Source organism: Haplochromis burtoni, unplaced genomic scaffold (genome assembly GCF_018398535.1).
Source record: "Haplochromis burtoni strain Fernald_Lab_line unplaced genomic scaffold, NCSU_Asbu1 Contig_425, whole genome shotgun sequence".
In the NCBI taxonomy this organism is placed as follows: Eukaryota; Metazoa; Chordata; class Actinopteri; order Cichliformes; family Cichlidae; genus Haplochromis; species Haplochromis burtoni.
The window spans coordinates 80,379-92,625 of NW_024582786.1; the positions used below are offsets into that span (position 1 = coordinate 80,379).

The 12,247-nt window shown below is 41.3% G+C and overlaps 1 protein-coding gene across 3 annotated transcripts in view; it reads left to right on the forward strand.

Annotated features, from left to right (window-relative positions):
* The first annotated feature begins 1,586 nt into the window (after positions 1-1,586).
* LOC121812064 (microtubule-actin cross-linking factor 1-like) overlaps positions 1,587-12,247 on the forward strand; it is a 112,210-nt gene continuing 101,549 nt past the window's right edge. Inside the window, exon 1 of one of the 3 annotated variants that reach the window (XM_042213190.1) lies at positions 1,587-2,067. The gene's annotated coding sequence lies outside the window, so the exon portion shown is untranslated. Of the gene's footprint in view, positions 2,068-8,746; positions 11,934-12,247 lie in introns of those variants that run through there. The other 2 variants (XM_042213193.1, XM_042213191.1) reach the window with 2 other exon arrangements.

Sequence of the window (12,247 nt, forward strand, 5' to 3'; positions counted from 1 at the left end):
TCCCTCTATCTTTTTGTTTCAGCTATGTCCCCAGAGTGTTAAAGTCTCACCAACCTCCTCTGAGGTTTTGACTGTTTGTCCTCACGTGTGGGTGAATGTTTTTCCATGAGGACTGAGTCACACACTCTGAAAGCAGCTGGTCCCACTGTTTTCCAGTTCAAATCCAGATTGGCCTTATTAAACTGGAAATTAAAGATAATCCCGCCTGCGCTGCAAAAAATTTCCAGAAATGATTTATGCTTCCCATTATCACAACATTCCAGCTGTGAACAACGTTTTACACAATGTAACGATGATCAGTTCAGCATTGGTCAATAATTAACTGCAAGTGAAAGAATCTTGAGATCAGTGAACTTTACACTTTGTGTAGCTGGTGGTTCATGTGCTGTTTGGTGAAACTGGCAGCAGTGCAGATAATCCAGCTGTGCTTCTCCTTCTGTGACCGGGTTGATCAGCTGTGACGGAGGGAGGGTGAAAACTGGGATTATCCTGCAGCAGTGGCTGGACAAACCAACCTGCCATACATCCAGGTATTACAGTGGTACCGATTTAAACCAACGTCTTATCAGGCTGAGCGCCAAATACACTGATACCTTAAAAAACATGATTTTTACTCACTGCACTGAACATTACCACTACAGTTTGGTCAGTACGCTCCTTAATGAAACCCGCATATATCACCCCACTTCAGACTTTAGCTTTTATCATCACATGCAACCTGACGGTCAGTTTAGTGAAAAGAAAAGATTGAAACAGAACCCAGACCAGAGCGGCAAAAAGTTCCACAGAGCAATTTAAAAAGAGAAGCAGTGTTTAACATGGTCGAGAGCTGCATGAGAAGATGATCTTGAAAGGGAGGATGGAGACATTTAAATCAGGTGAAGACTCATTTGTTTTAGAGGCCTTTTCCTGCAGCCTTTTTGTGTTTTTCTGGAGGCAAACTGGAGCATGATAGTGATTGGCAACCCCAAATCAGTGAGCTAAAAGACATGAAAATGCCACATGGGGCCAAAGTGATAACTGCATGAATCTGTGTTGATCTTCTGTGGTTTCATATTAGAGATACCTTCATATAATCCTTTTTTTTTCCTTTTATTTAATTAAATTATATATGTTTAGATACAGAGCGGTGAAGTCCGGTCTGTTCCAGGAGTCCAGTTTTCTCCAAATGAGTAATGCGGGACTCCAGCGTCAGCTCAGACTGTGAAGGATCTCCTCCCAGAAGACTGGGAGCGGCACCCCAAACTCTCCCAATGCTTTCCACTGCGCTCCCTTCCTCCAGCTGTAATCAATTGCTTTTTAAGATACTCCCTGCCTTCCTCCAGCTGTTTGGAGAAGGGAGAGGAGGGGTGGCGATGGTAGTATGGAGGGATTATAAAATCCCAGATTAATACGATCGCATGTGGCGTAAAAGCGCGGACCAGATCAAGCGCTGCTTCTTTTACATAATCCCGAAATATGTGAATGGAGCAAATGCACCACCGTGAACGCCTGTGGTTTCCCTATTCTCTAAGAGATTTAAGAGAAAGTGTGTGTGTGTGTGTGTGTGTGTGTGTGTGTGCGCGCGCGCGCGCCTCGGTCCAGGTTTGGCGGTGCTGCTGAGCCACAGATGACGCAGGAATACACCCGAAATCTCAATTTCCGCGACACTTACACACTCAGTAGTCATGGGTTAAGTATCGTAGCCGTGAAAACTGCCTATTTAACAGAAAAGAGAGGTTGTGTGTGTGTGAAAGCGGACCGGGAGAGGAGGGCTGGTGGGGGTTTGCTGAAGGCGAGAGGAGCAGAGAGAGAGAGAGAAGCAGAGACTGAGAGAGGGGGGAAAGGAGGAGGAATAGGACAGCCATTACCATTCAGGATCACGTTGCCCGCTGTTCTCTCCAGCCTCATCCCACCGGCTGCGTGTCGGTTCGGTTTTGGAGCAAAAAACCTTGAATACAAAGCCAGAAAACATCCAAGCTTCCATCCACCCATCTACCCCCAGGAGGAGAGGGAGCAGCGGCGGCAGCATCCCCGGCCTCCCTCGCGCTGTGCTCGGATTCCAGGACCGCTGCTGCCCCGGGGAAGGTAAGCGGCTCCGGAGCTCATGCAGGCAGGCAGCTCGTGTCTGTGCTTCACACTCTCTCGTGCGCGTTCAAACCATCGTGATCATGTGTTTTCACGAGCTGTCAGGCCCGCTGCTGTTATGGAGTGTTTACAGGGACAAAACACTGATGCTTATCAGCTCAAAACGGATCGCTGTTACTCACTTTAAAAGAAATTTACAGACATGTTCAATAAGAACTGCAGACCAATCATAACTTGTGCACAGGTTATAATATATGGATGGAGTTGTTGTTGTTTTTTCTCCCAGACTCAACGTGTTGCTCATTAGCTCTGCGTTTATTGGCGTGATTTCCAGGAGATGCACTGCAAGTTTTAGTAATCTCATACATCCGCCCTGTTTCTAAGCACACTGCTCATGATTTGTGTGCTGAAGGGCTGGGCTGGAAATAACCAGCGGACATTCACACTGAGAGAGATATAGAGGGGGTTTCTGGGTCGTGAGAAGGCTGCCGTGGCTGTTTCTCCTAATGAGACACTCAGCAGCAGCAGTATGGAAGCAGCATTTAGTCAACAGTGCCAACCACAAATGGATAAATGTAATTAGTTGGTGTTATCCATCCAAGCAGTGGCCGTGTGTTGGACAAAGAGCTCCCTGCTTTCCAGCCTTTCAGTGCGCGCACACAGCGTTTGGGCTCCATGTCTGATGTCCATTCATGCAAACACATTCCCTCCTCACAATCAAAGGGAAAGACAGACAGAGAGAGAGCAAGGCAAGCGTGCAACGCTGGTGACACAAAACACCAGCTGCAGCTATATCTCTGTTATATGTGCACCAACACGCCCCGTGAGAGGCTGCCATTATTGATCCGTGCATCCCTGCAGCCAATTATATCCAGAGACACCCCATCATCACCAGCAGCACCTCCATCTCTACCTGCTGCATGAATCCCAGTGGGCTCCATAACTGCAGGCTGTCTATCTGTCTGGAAAATACTGGATATAATGTGCAAGGTGCAGCCAGAGGGAGGGAAAAACAGGATTCAAGCAGGAGTCCCCTCCTGCCGTTCAGCACCAGATGGTCAAATATACATCTCCCTCTAGCCTTATGCTGGACATTCAGCTTTCAGACTACTACACTCCTAACACTCTCAAACCTTCATTTCCATTTAAATGGTCGTTTTAAATTGGTTTCTTCCATTTTTTTCCTCTGCACTGCCACGACACACCTCCTTACTACTGCACGTTACAGTGCAGGAAAGCACCAACATGTCTGTGAGGATGGGGATAGAAGACAGGACTGTTATAGTGCGAGACGTGGTTGTTATTTAATTTGCAATGAATTGTGGAATGTCTGGTTTATTTCAATCAGATCATCCAATTTAGACTAACAGCAGTGGAAGCTGTTGTTGCTTAGTGTCATAAACAAGTGAAAAGTGGACATTATAGGCGCCTAGAGCTCAAGGTGACACCTCCAGGTTTCCTGTTTTTGTACGTCCAGCAGTTGAAAGCCAAGAGATGCTCAATTTATAATGAAACAAAATAAAAACAAAAGACTAATTAATCCATGCTGGAATATATAAATATATCTAAACTGCTCATTTTGATAAACTAAAAAACTATACCAAACATGTAGTTTCCACCGTGCCTCATTTGCTTCATTACAGGTTATGGCTTTGGTGTGGACACAAGTCACTTTTTGGCTGATTATAACCTATCTTCTTTATTTTAAAAAGCCTGATGGTGAGGAAAAATGAAGACTTTCCAAGCATATAGTATGATCCTTGCCTCATTTCAGAGCTTTAAATCCTTCCTCTTCAAGTGGTTCTGGCTGTTATCAGGCTAGGATTACCCCCATTTGAGAACCAGTGGGCATGTTATCATTCATTTTGGAGTGTGGTGTCCACCTGATGAATGAACTTCATTCACATTTTAGCTTTACTTTAGTCCGTCAGCTTCCGAGGGTAAACATCCAGCATTTTATCAACTATATTTTCCATCCTGTTCACTAGCTTGTTGCCAGTGTGATATTTTTATCCTGGGACTTGTTTGGGAACAAAGTGACATATCCATTTAGTCATTCAGCATTGTTTTCATGGTGCTGAAATCGTCCCTCTGCTCTTTGTGAAATTCACGACTGGCACCTCCACCCTTCTGTCTGTCTGCCTGTCTGTCTGGCCAAGACTCTCTGTGTTGATTTTCTTCTCCCTGCAGCTTTCTGGTCTGCAGAGAGCATTTTTACCATGAGTGAATAAAGGTGGAACAAAGCCAGACACACTAACATTGCTTATCGCCACATCCTGGAGCAGTAAATATTGACGAGCGTATACAAGACAGGCATACGATGACAAACGATCAGGTCATTCAAATAAGAGATCTATGCACATACTTTTCTTTCTTTTGTTTAGCTGTCCTTTTTTTCACTCTCATGTTGATGGACTCCAGTACACTCATGCCAAGCAGCTTTGTTGGCAGTCCAGTCCCATTTGTGTATTTATGCATGCATACTTTCGTGTGAGTGTCTGCATGTGTATTAATGTATGTCTGTGTGTGCACGCGTGGGGGAGCTCAGTCTAGCCATTCATTTATCCAGTCAGTCAGTCGTTGGTGTGTTACTCATCATAGCTGGCAGCTGCAGTTTAAAGGGAGGCATTTCTCATTCATTCTTATATTACACTGACTATTTACACTTTTAATAACTGACGTAAGGAACACGCTTCAGATATGCTTATTACATTTATGCATGGGAGGGAAAGAAGTTGCATCACTTACATTGTCCTACCTTTCTCCATTTTTTCTGACTTATCTTATTCAAATATGTCCTTTAGAAGACACGCAGCACAAGCGTGGAAGTGTTGAAATGCTACATCCTATATAAGACAAAATGGGAAAAGGTTTTGCTTTGGAAACTATAGATATGGCTCTCCTTATTTCCCAGATTCTCACAGTGAGACGGTGATGCAACACAGATGTAAACATGCCCCTTTGCTAACCTTTTTTTTTTTAAACAAACATAAACTTTAAGCAGGTTTTTTTTTTAAACAATAAATCTTATTTCCAGCATATGATATATTATCTTTGTTTTGTTTCCAGGAGCTTTACTGATTTTTAGATCATTACATCAGGTTTTATTTGCATTTTACACAGAATCTCAGCTTTTTGGACACAGGGTTGTACCCTTCAGCTCAGTGACATGCTGATCTTTCTTACTTAATATGTAATTTATCTAATTTATACACAAAGAAACAAAAACAAACAATAATCTTGTCAACCTTTATATGTTAAATACAGACATGGGAGCAAGTATCATCTTTTTATGCAATATATTTTTTAAAAGCAAAAGAAAAATGAATTAAATTGAAGTTTTACAGTTAGTAACGTTAGCCTTTTTTCCTTATGCTAAGCTAATCACTGATTGCTGACTCTAGTTTTTTTATATACATATATTTCCAAACTTATATTGTTTATCTGTAATCTAATAAATGTAAGTATGATCTAAAGGGATTCAAGCCAACTTAAACTGGAAAACCTTAAAACTAAAAGCATAAAATATGGCAGGTCCTTTTTCAATAAGCTAGACTAGTTAGCTTTTAGCTTTTAAGTTGCGTATGTTTATCTGGGATTTTTTTCCCCCCCTTTGACTGGATTTTGCAGCACCACATAAATCAGGTCAGTCAACCAAATAATAAATTCAATGTATTTAATTTTAATCATCAGAAATAGAAACAGTGGATAAGCTAGCATTTGCTAAAGCTACATGCATTACTGAATAAAGCTAATCAGTGCACCCTTATAAAAAGGAAATAGAAAAATGTAGTTTGTATAAATGTGACTATATTAAACCACAGTATAAGACATGTACAGCTACAGGGAAAACTAAGCTTATCTCATAATTCAGCAGCTTGTAGAAGCAGCTTTAGTAGCAGTATCCTGTGTGCCTCTGTCAGTATTTCATATTGTTGAGCTAAACTTGCTAAACTTTGTTCGTTTTCTTCACACTCTTTTATGCATAGCTCTCATAAGGTCCCACCACAGCATTTCTGGCTAAGGTCTGTACTTTCACTGCGTCATTGCTGTACTTTGATTCTTGATTCTAAAAAATTAACATATTTTATTTGTTAATTTTTTCACTAATTGGACTGTCATTAACTTTAACATGCTAACTGAAGCCTGTAGAGTCTGAGATGTAGCTCTTAGTTTTTTACAGTTTCTCTGAGCATTGCACGGTCTGACCTCAGGGGGAATTTCTTGGGACATCCACTCCTGGGAAGATTGTGACGTTGTGAATCACTTAAGTGCTCCAGACCAGCACACTGTCAAAACATCTGCTTTTATAGAGGTGGCCATACTTACTGATAATCAGCTGTTTAAGTGCATTTGATTAGCAGCACACCAGAGAGTGTACATTAGTCTTCACAATACTCAGCGTAGTCTGTGAAAGTTTTCATTTGCACTTGATTCTAAGTTTTACACGTTTACTAGTGAAAACAATGATAAATGTTTTTCGTACTTTTCCATAAGTGCAATCAAAGCAGTTTGAATGCTCTTTTTTGAATTTGTTGAATTTGTTTGTGTATATTTCGATGTCATTATAATATTTAGAATATATAGAACACAAAAAAAAGGTAAGGTTAAGGTAATAACTTAGTTTCAATCAACTACAGTTTGTAGTTTCTTTGTCAGACTTCATATCTCAGTGTATTTTGGGGGGTTGTTTCAGGTTTTACTGGGTTAGTTGGGAGCATGCAGGTTCCCAGATTTTGCAGGATGTACACAATGAGTCACATGTTAATCAGTTGTGTTTTCTTGTTTGGTGGCTTCATGTTACGGTGTGTGTCAGGGATTGTTTTTGTCCAATGAGCATGAATGTCAATGAAACTCTCATCAGTGGCTGTTACCATGCTGGAATGCTGCCCTGAAGAGACTAGAGTTTCACCGGCAGTTACGACCGTTAGTCTGCAAATGTCTGGATTTCTCTCGCTTCTCAAATCTCTTTTCCTGTCTTCCCTCGTCGCTCTTTCTAACTCTACATCTCTGTCACAGTCTCTCTCTGTTTTATGTTACTTTTGTTTCCTGCAGCACACACACACACACACATTCAGACACACACACACGCTGCTGAGACTAAGCTGTGGGAACAGACCGTGTCCATGTAAATCCTGGCTGCGAGTTATAAATCAGGCCAGTCAACCATCCAGTACCTTTGTTTGGGTTGATTGAACTGCTACAGTCTGTCACAGGAAGAGGCCAAAAGCTCTGCGTGTATATATGTCCTGTATATACAAATACGCCTGTATTACAATTAGAGATGGCACGATACCACTTTTTTATGTCCGATACCGATACCGATATCATAAATTTGGATATCTGCCGATACCGATATGAATCCGATATAGTGTTTTTTAATCAACAAAACTGTTTTTTAAAATATCTTGCTGCATTTTGTCAGTCCAAGTTCATACTCAAGTTTAAAACAACAACTACACTAAAGCTATTCTGTTATACCTGTATGCACAAAAAAAATATTTCATAGTTCAGCAATACTGATCAATCTAATAAACTTAACCTACACCATCCTCCCTATTCTGGTATTTTAAAGAGTACTTAGCGTAAATATTAAGCAACCTAACTAATAGGGTTCCAACTCCCAGCAACAACAAAAATAAATAAATAAAAAATAGGGAACCACCCCTCACGCTCCACCTCATGATGCTTAATCGACGTAATCAACCTTAATTTGATGCAGTGTGAAAAAAATGCACAGAAATCAATTATTTTTCAAGAAATATTAAATAGATTCAACATCTTTCTTCAACAAAATTGCAGACTGCACAGATGGTACCTTCCCAAAGGAAAAAGTACTATAGCTTACTAGGGTATATATAGACTTAATAGTCACTATATACAGTAATTGACTTCTATTCATTTTACATCAAATTAAAACTTTGGGTGTCAGATAATTATTTATTAAAAGCTCGACATTTTAAATGAGAATAAGAAAGAAAAGTATGTCTTTGTGCCCCCTTTTCCCTGTTATGCCCTATCGGCCCCCCTGGCTAAACTTTGCTAGATCCGCCCCTGCACAGTTACCAGCCGTCAGCTACGTAGAAAAAGATCCTGGTGTAGAAAGTAATATTAAATAAATTCTAACAACAGCTTATCAAGCTTAAACGTGCTGCTGTTGTTAGCCCTGGTTTCCTCTTTCTGGTGCAAAGTGGGACCAAAAACAAACAAGAGAGACTCGCGACAGAAAAGCCGATCAGCTGATCTTAGCAGTTTCACGATTGAAGTAGCAGCCGGAGAGCGAGAGGCAGTCGCTCGTTAAGCTTAACGCAGGAATGCTTTACAAACATTCAGAGATGGACTTACACACTTGCTTTACTTCTCTCGGGGATAACTTTGTCGGAGATAAATGCCGGGTTGCTAGCGAAGCTCCAAATGCTATCCAGACCACCGACAGGTCCCGCATGCCACAGCCGCTCTATCACGTGATGCATACTGCTCCGACGTGCTAACGTTCTGAGGTGAGTTACGGCGTGTTGCAAGTTTTGTGAGGTGCTTTCGTGATATTTAATGGATCGGATTACATTTTTTATTTTTCTCCGATATCCGATCCAGTAATTTAGGTCAGTATCGGACCGATACCGATACGTAATATCGGATCGGTCCATCTCTAATTACAATATTATTGTTTGATAGAAAACCTAAGCAACAGCAGTGTTGTTTAACCTTTCAGTGCTTTTCTCCCTTTTGTAAATGGGATGTTTTTGACTTTTGTTAAACCAGGCAAATAATTTAAAAACATTTATTCAGGCTCGAAGAACATTTGTGGGTCATTTCAGAGTCGCGTGATACCTCTTAGATCTATCAGTTAGTAGATTTGTGAAATTAATAACAAAAATCATCTAACAAATAGTTTCAATCTGGGGCACATTTTTATATCGATTGTCTAAAAATGTTTAACTGAAAGTCTAAAATCAAATCAAGAGGAACAGGGTTAGTTTTTATGAACCACAGTCATGTGTTGGTTAGCGCCTCACACCAAGAAGGTTCTGGGTTTGAACCCGCTGGCCTCTCTGTGTTTGGATTGCATGTTGCTGGTCATTTGCTTTTTTAAGTCATAATTAATAGGATATAATAAGTTTAATAAGAAGGAGGAAAGGCCCAAGGGCACAGAGGCAGAAATGCAGAGGAATGGATGTTCCTGCAGGGATTTGGAGCAGATTACCCAGAGCTGAGTGCAGTGGCAGGGACTCATCACTGACCTGTGCTTCTCATGGGGTGACGACTCATAGACCAGTGATTAATGACAGCAACAATCATGGCAGCACATCACCTGAGTACCTTGGACTGAAGGTACTGATTAGAATTTGGTGAGCGGAGGTTAAAGGTCACTGTCACTTTACAAAAAAACCTCAATATTTAACCATAAATCACACATTTCTCCAATAATTCTAACAGACTGTACACAAATGTCTCACTGGAAAAAATCTGAAGTGATATTTATTTCTGAAAGTTCAATAGTTATCTTTACCATGACGAAATAATACGACATAAAACTCTGACTTTTATTAAGAAGAGCCAAGTGTGAGCATGTTTGGCCAGATATTAAATTGGTGACTCAAATCTTTTCTGGCCACCTATTAAATTCCTTCAAAATCTTCCATATAAATAGATATGTGAGTGTGAACAGGAAGAGAGGCAACCTGTAACTTCACTGGTTGGTTAAGGTGTACACGCGAAAGGTGGTAATTCTTCTGTAGACATGAAGCAAAGATTAAACAGTTGGTGTGTCAGAAAGCAATGATTAAGTTAAGCACTTTTGAGAAACTAGGGCTCAAATTAACCTGTGATGGCCCCTTTTCAGTGTATATTTTAAAGTGTAATGGCTGGAATTCACCAAACTGTGTGTGTGCTTTTGTTTGATGGGCTTATTGAGGAAAGCTGTGCCTGTGAGTAAAAACGCCTTGGTGAGGGTCTCATCACAGAAGGAGTGAGCTCGCTCTTGCTCGCGTTTCTCCTCCTGGTAGTTTCTTTTTCTTCAAAGTTCTCATTCTGTCTTCACGGAGCTGTAATGACACGGTGCGGCTTTGAAGCCTCAGTTCTGGCTCTATTTATAAAACCGCTTGTTGCAGTGGCACTGACTCACTGTCAGAAAGCGGCAGGGAACCAGACTTACACACACAGCTATACACCAGTGAGGTCGCTGAGAATTCTGGGAAGGCATTTAACCTCTTCCTCGCGGCGTTGCTGGGGAGACGGAGGGATTCAGGAAGTGGGGTTTTGCCAGCGGTTTAGCCAGAGGCCAGTCAGCGGAGGTGGAGGAGGAGGATTTTTGGCAGCAGCGGAGCAGATGGAAATCTCAGCCGTTGTGTTGGACTCACACGTCGTGCAGTGAATCATTCCCACTCTGTGACCACCTCTCAGGTCATTCCACAGTGTAGTCTGCTACAGCATGGAGGGGGTAAACACAGATCTAGTGTGACGAAGTCTTTGGCAGCCAGCAGAAGTTATTCAGCGACAATCTGCAACACTTTGAGGGTTAAGCCGATTGTTTGCTGAGGAGAATTTCTCAGAGGTCGCAGTGTTCGCTTTTAGCTCTAACTGTCGGTGGATGAACTGTAAAACAAACAGTATCCCCGTCTAGTGAAGTTGGCGGGCTTTTGAAAACAAGGAAATAAAAGTAATATGTCATCTCTAATTATTTAAAGATTATAACTTATTCTACTCTTGTTTAAAATCATCAAAATATCCCCTGATAAACACTGACATAAACAAGAAAAACACAATTTATTTGTGCATTCAAATACAACAGCTCTGCCATAATTTATACTTTGTGCTGAGTCCACTTTATAGTTACTGCTGAGGTCAAAGTCTGCATATTTTACCCACTGCACTGATTTAAATGGGGAGGAAATGTCATAAATGATGACGTTAATCAAGGCTGAATTCCATTTAGCTGCTTTCAGTTTCAGGGTTCTGCTTTTACAAACAGGCCACAGACTCATTTGATTAGAACAAAGCAGCTGTTAGTGCTGTTAGTAACACCTGTACTTTTATGTACTTTTTCACAGTAACAAGCTAGCATCCTGCTGCTCTCTCATGCATTCAGCTGCATTTGATATTATTGTCCCCCGTTTTTAAACCTCAGCACAGAACTGCTGGGACTCCCTGTGGAGCTGAAATATAAGAGCTGATATAAGGCAATTCATTCTCTCAGAATAGAGGTGCTGAGTTTAGAGTTATTGATGTATTGATCCTGAGATGGACGGATCAGTTCATCGGGTCTCCAGAGTCCTACAAACACACACACACACACTTCCTTCTTGTGTGTGTGACGCCTGCAGCCCCTAATTCGCTTTAGAGAGGTAGGTTAAAGAGTGGAGATGAGCAACAGATAGAAGTGTAGAAACGTGAGAAGGTATAAGGAGTGAAAGCGAGACGAAGACAAAGGGAAAAGCTCTCTTCTGTCTTCCTGCATATTGACTCTTCTTTAAAAATAGAAACGCTACTCAGACTTTAAAATCTCATCTCGCTGCTCCTTTTTCATCACTGCCTCTGCTCAGCCTGCTGAACTGTTTCCCATCCCCCCACCTCAGCTCAGAGATTACTTTCTTCCATCACACCTGGAATCTTCCATATATCTATAAAAACTGGTGTGTGTCCAAACTGGAGCAGTTACACCAGCTTCTATCTCTTTTTATGCCTTAAAAGTTTGCATGATCTTTGTGTTTGTCCAGGGGCTGTAAATGTAGCTGTAACCTTACAGCTCAGCTGAGGGAGGACAGCGTCAGTGTTTACGCTGTCAGGAGCATGACCCCCCTCATCACGGATAGATGCTTCAGCGCTGTGATGTAGCTGGCAGTCTGATTCAGCCAAAGGGAAACAGTGTGAGTCTGCTCACGACAAGCTTGCAGACTTGTTTGTGCAATCTGGTTGTGATTTTTGGAAAGAAATATTACTGTGGAGTTTATCAAAAGTTTGAGCACCACGAAGCGAGTGTCATTGAGTTCCACTGTAATTAGGAAAACGCAGACATCTATCTAGATGTCTAAAGAGCACACTAAGAGGAAAAATATAAATAAATAACAGTTTGGAATGAGTTCCCATTTGAGCAATTTGTCAGTGCACCCACAACTTCGAAGAAAATTGTGTTTTTAAAAAGCTTGAAAGATTTTTTTAAAATAATAGATGTTGCAAAAAT